Source organism: Spinacia oleracea, chromosome 3 (genome assembly GCF_020520425.1).
Source record: "Spinacia oleracea cultivar Varoflay chromosome 3, BTI_SOV_V1, whole genome shotgun sequence".
Classification (NCBI taxonomy): domain Eukaryota; kingdom Viridiplantae; phylum Streptophyta; class Magnoliopsida; order Caryophyllales; family Amaranthaceae; genus Spinacia; species Spinacia oleracea.
In genome coordinates, this window is record NC_079489.1 from 61,650,878 (window position 1) to 61,656,877 (window position 6,000).

Here is a 6,000-nt window from a genome sequence, read left to right on the forward strand (position 1 = left end):
CTCCTCCAGAGACCAGAACACTCGGATCCCTGTCCTATCAGTCTACAAAAAGGGTGTGTCAGTACAAACCTATACAATTCAAGTAGCAAGTTAAAAAGTAGAGTGCGAGGCATACCAAGCCGGCACGTGGCAGCTGGGACAAATAATGTCTCGGGTGGAATACAAGGTCCGTTTGCTGCCAACCATGATCGTCGAAAGTAGGTCTTCCCCTAGGGGTTATGCCTGAGGGGAGCGCCTCTATTTCAGTAGCTTTGTTGTCGGAAGCATACTCCATAGCCGCTCGACTGCTCGAGCATTCAACAAGCTTCCTCCGAGCGTGACGAGGCATACTAAAGCATTCATAATACAAAAATCTAACATCCAAGCCTGGGGTCTATCTTATACTAGCCCGTACAAATAGTTCAAGAGCCTAAAAATCCCCAGTGGCCGTACAATTCTAGCCATGGAATCCTATTTCAAGGGACTATTCAAGGTCTACACCAACGCCTAGGCTATCCATGCCGAAGCAGGTATTTAAGGTCTACATCAACTCCTAGGCTATCCATGCCGAAGCAGGTATTTCAGGTCTATACCGACGCCTAGGCTATCTGTGTCTATTTCTATACAAGACTCCCAAAAGTCCCCAGTGAAATCTTCCTCTACAAATTCTAAATACAAAATTCCGAGTGCAAGATTTCAAGTTCAAATCCTACAAAGTTCCAATAGTTCAAGTTCAAGGTGGCTACCAAACAATTTTTCATACAAAGTACAAGAAGCCTACTACCATTCAAACATTCTCAGGATACAAGTACAACATCAACAAACACAAAAATATTTCAAGTACAAAAATTTATCCTAAATGCAATCCTAAGGTAATTTCAAAAACAAAACTTGAAATACTTGCATGGACAGGTGTAGAGGAAATGCAAGAGCAACAAGATCAAAGGGAGAAAGCAATCGAACTTTGAGAAAGAAAGAGCAAAACAAGTGAATGTTCTCATGCAAGAGCACAACGGGGGGTATATATACTCAAGCCCTGCGCCAGGCGCTGGCCTTGCGCCAGACGCATGCCCTATTAGCCATGCGCGGAATCTTGGCGCGATTATCTGTGCTGATTGTACGTATTTTGCTGCTACGGTTTTCTGCACCAAGCATTAAACGTCGAATCATGCTACTTTTCGATGAATACGGGTATACATATGTTCCGCCAGCATCAACAGATAAATATCTCAAGCATACGAAGTCCGATAAATATGCGGATTTAAGCTTCTTACTCCCAGCGAACCCAAGCTCCGGGAAAGTCAAAGAAATTCAAATCCAAAGAGTCAATAAAAAAATCATTTCCCAAGTGGGCATATTCCCCAGAGGTTCAAGCCTCATACGACATTCGAAACGAGTACAAAACCCAGCGAATTCACTCCGGGTATCAAATTCAAAATTCAAAATTCAAAATTCAAGATTCAAGATTCAAAATTTTCGATGCCAAGCTGTAATACCCCAATATTTTATAATTTTATAAAATATATTTTATAGTCAAAATATAATTATTTCCGTTTTTAGTTAGTCTCTTTTAATATTTTCAGAAGTTTAAAAACACTATTTTAAAATTAGTAGGACTCTAAATATAAGCACCTATATATATTTCGTAACCCTAATTATTTTGTACAGGAAGGTTATGTTTTGCCTCTGCCGTTTTCTATATGCACTTGTAGAGTTTTGTGTGTGAGTTTCTTATAATTAGAGTGGGAAAGAATTGACCTTTTTTTCATCAATTCCTCCATTATCATTTACCTCTACATTTCCATCACCACTAATAATGTCATGCGCCACAAATCACTCATTTGTAGCGTACTTCCGTTTACAGTCATGTAGAAAGCCTCTCGCGTGATCCAACGGCTTGTGTTATCGTGTATGTTGCGATCTATTGTTTATATGGTTGTTTTTATTGAAAGATAATCACACTTAGTCCCTTCTAATTGTTCGTGTATATTATTATTTGTAATCACACACACTTAGTACATTGGAGTTGTTTGTGTATATATGTTATTCTTCGTATTAATTATGAGTAATCATGCATCTCTTGGAGTTTTACTGAATTAGGGTCTCGTTTATGCGGCATTGGAATCTGTTAATTAGTTTTATGTGTTTGGTCTCATTCGATATTGTTATGATATATGATTCAAAGTGTGCTGCTTCATTGATTGAGTATACATGAGTGTAATCCATGTTTCGATTACTCTTTAGGAATTATGTTTAGTTTATTTTTTTATAATACCATATCATTAAGTTTTGGTTTAGATTCTTTAGATAGGTAATATGAGTTACTGATGATGCTAGACGTATATGGTCTTTTGGAGAATATTAGACCTGCGTGAGTTTTACTCAATTAGTTTGGGAAATATTAGACTGTTGATCTTGATAAGTGTTATTAGTTACCCATTAGAGTTATATATTGTTTAAATTTGGGATCTTGTGCCGTAATTGAGAAGTGTATAAATTTAACCCATGATGGGTTTATTGTTCATATATATAATGAGAAAAGGTTGCGGTTATTTTTGGTTTGAGGCTCAATGTTATAGACCTTAGTCCTTGGCATGTTTGGTAAGGTGATGATAACCACTAGTAGAGGAGCAAGATACAATCTTTATTTTCTTAGTATCCCAAAAGTGGGATTTGGTCCAAAAGTGGTCTTGACTCAGAGAGTCTTTCTAGCAGCTATTGAGAGTTTCAAGTTTTTATACTTGTTGGTTTATTATTCGAATTACCCATGTCCAAGGCTAGGTATAGAACAAAGAGCAAATATGACACCTATTGGGTTGAGTACGTTTAGTAGAGGAAAAGATCATATCATTATAATCAAGGTTCATATGAAGAGAAATTTATAGTTTCCATAGAGCATGGAGTTAGTTTTATCTTTGGGATCGTACTTGAAATGTAGTTTCATACTACATTATTTACATGAGACTTTATTATTCTATTTTAGCATGTTTCTGTTTGTAACAGGTGATTACCCAGCTTTTGCTGACGTGTGTGTGTTTATTTGCTATGTGTGTTTGCGGTCATGTCTTTTTCTTATGGTGGCCCTGCGACGATCCTTTTGGAATTTGTCCTCTATGGTGAGCAGTCAAGATGACTGGAGCAGATTGATCGTGAAGGATTGCAGTTAGAAGTTAAATGAGCTCAAGTGTTACCGTTTAGTCTTTTATGACAGTTGTACAGTTGTAAATAGATCACCTAGTAATTGAGTTGTAATAGTTTGAGTTTTGTAAGCCTTAGCACTTGACAATGTGGTCAAGTGTGGCGGTGATACCTCCGATTTAGGTGTAAGCTTCTGCAATGTTATTATAAAGTCTTTTATATTCTTATTTATTTATAGTTAGTAAATTGGGGGTGTTACACAAGCTCCGTTTTAAGTCAAAAGACGAAAAAAATTGCAATCCATACAAAGATCAGAGTCGTCAAGCCGCACGGAGGTAGACTCTATCCTTTTTTCTAACACTTGTCTTGTGCAGGTACCGGTGTACAAAGAATGGTCTTGATTGCAGAACATCTTGACTATTCTCCGTCCCTATTCGAAAACTTTGACTTTTGCTTTCCTAACCGAACGCTTAGTCAAAGTGGGGGCTTCTGTAGACACCTAATTTGTGTCTCCCCTAATGGGATAATGACGAAACCATTACCCTTTCTAGGAGCTTCAACTCCGTGCGGAAGTCCCAATTGCTAAGATGTATTCTAAAATCCAAAATCCAAAGTCCAATTTCCGAGCCCGTTCCCATTCCGGAACTCGGTACAAAATTCTATTTCCATAATTCAAATTCAAAATTCAAACACAATCTCACCCGATGGACATATCCATTGGTTTTACAAGGCCATTTCTAGTCAAAATGTCATTAAGAATCCAGAATCGGGCGCGGACCCATAAAATCGAGCATGTCGGGCCTCGTCTCGTAAAACTGAGTCCAAAATAAAAAAACTCGGATACGAAAAGGTGTGTTTTTAGTCGCAAAAATGCCTTAACCCCCAAGCAATGCTACGCTCCAAACCTCGTACAAAAGTACAAAGCCACAATACAAAAAAAAAGGACGGCGTCATCGTCCTTGTTTGGCGGCACCTGGGACACGTCAGTTGCGTCAGGGGCTGCTCTTGCGCTAGGCGCTGATGTGGCTTGGCTTTTAGCCGGCTAATCAACTATTTAGGCCCTTCATTTTCACCCAAATGAGGGGGGGGGGGGGGGGGGGGGGAACAATTCAATACAACGTCGTAATACGCATTTTTCCTCTCAAAATTCAAACACAAAATTCAATCTTCAAACTTTTAATATTCCTACAATTTTCTAAAATATCAAAGCAATTGGAAGTACAAATTGGAAAACTAGCTTAAACCTAGAAAGGTAAACCGAATCCCTAATACAAATTACCATGATTTAATCCAAGTTTCTACCTTTCTTATTTCAAGTTTACTAATCCTATGATGTTCTTGTGATGTTCATACACACTTGAAGTAGGAAATGTCAACAATGGAGTAATCTTTGAGGGGATTTCATACTTGAAACCCCCCTCAAAATGATCTTCCAAACTCCTTCTACAAGTTTCAAGTTTCAATCTTTATGCTTTGATTTCAAAAAAACATGATTAGTAAGTTGAAGCTTTCATTCTTGGAAGTATTCCTTACAACAATCATCATCAAACCTTCAAAAAACCTCAACTTTATACAAGTTCAAGGATGTTTGGGAAAGTGAAAACCCTTTTTTAAACTAGAACAAGTGAACATTTCAATTTCTATATTCAATATTTAAGTTCTACATTCAATATTCAATGATGTTTAAATGAGATCAACTTCTCTTTAAACTAGAATCCATGGAGCATATTAAAGGTGAGGCCTTTTAACATGGAAAGGTATAATATTTAAAAGTCAAATCTCCTAATTTCAATATTCAAGTTCTATATTCAAGTTCAAGTTTCATTTCAAATTCTATATTCAAAATCAATGATGCTTCAAGATGAGCAACTCATCTAAAGTTAAGATTTTCTAGATAATTAGATCCCTGTCGGGCACACTTATTATTTAGAAGTTGCTTGGCGTTCGGATTTCAAATACAATAGTACAATTTCAATATCGTCATTTCAATATCGCACTTTCAATATTGCATTTTCAATAACGCACTTTCAATATCGCACTTTCAATCAATATCGCGCTTTCAATATCGCAATTTCAATATCGCAATCTTTACTCGTCTTTTCAAGGTGATGTGGTTTTGTATGCATTTCAATAATTCCTCTTCTATTTGTGATGATGCTTTACATGTTTATTGCTTTCATCTCTTAACATGCTAAATACAAAAATATACAAAAGGTTATATCACGCTTAACAAAGATAATTTTTGAACAAACCGTCCTTAGGTTCCTTGAATTAACTTTAAAGCAAACGTACAAGTAGCAATTTCAATGTTCTAAATGCATGATTCAACAAACCTAGTGCCATGATTAGGATTTTGCAACAACAATCCTTATCTTGGGTTTGAATGTATTTCTAAAGCTTACCAAAATAAGCGGTTCGTTCCCTTACCCGAATCTCACACATTCGGTTTCAAGATTCAATGCCTTGTCCAAAAAGGGTCAACTTTGGTCCTTCCAAACCGGACCCTTAAAATGTTTGGTGGCGACTCCGTCGAAGTTCAATATTTTAAAGCCGTAGGGGTATTTCGCGCACTTTCTTATATTTTGAGCTTTTATTTTTCTATGTTCAAATCCAATTACGTCATTTGTGTGAACCTAGGATTTGGCTCCCCTTTTTGGGTGGGATTGAGAAGATCAAGTCAAACCTAGTTGATCACACTCTTGATAAATTGGACAAGTTAAAGACTTTGATGAGTCTTAAACAAGACTCATCAAGCTCTCATAACTTATATACAAAATTCAATGTAAAAATAATGCGAAATAAGAAAAATACCACTCCAAGAGAAAATGCAATTCAAGTATTAAAAAAAAAAACCCCTACACTACCCGATGCCACCGGGCAGCT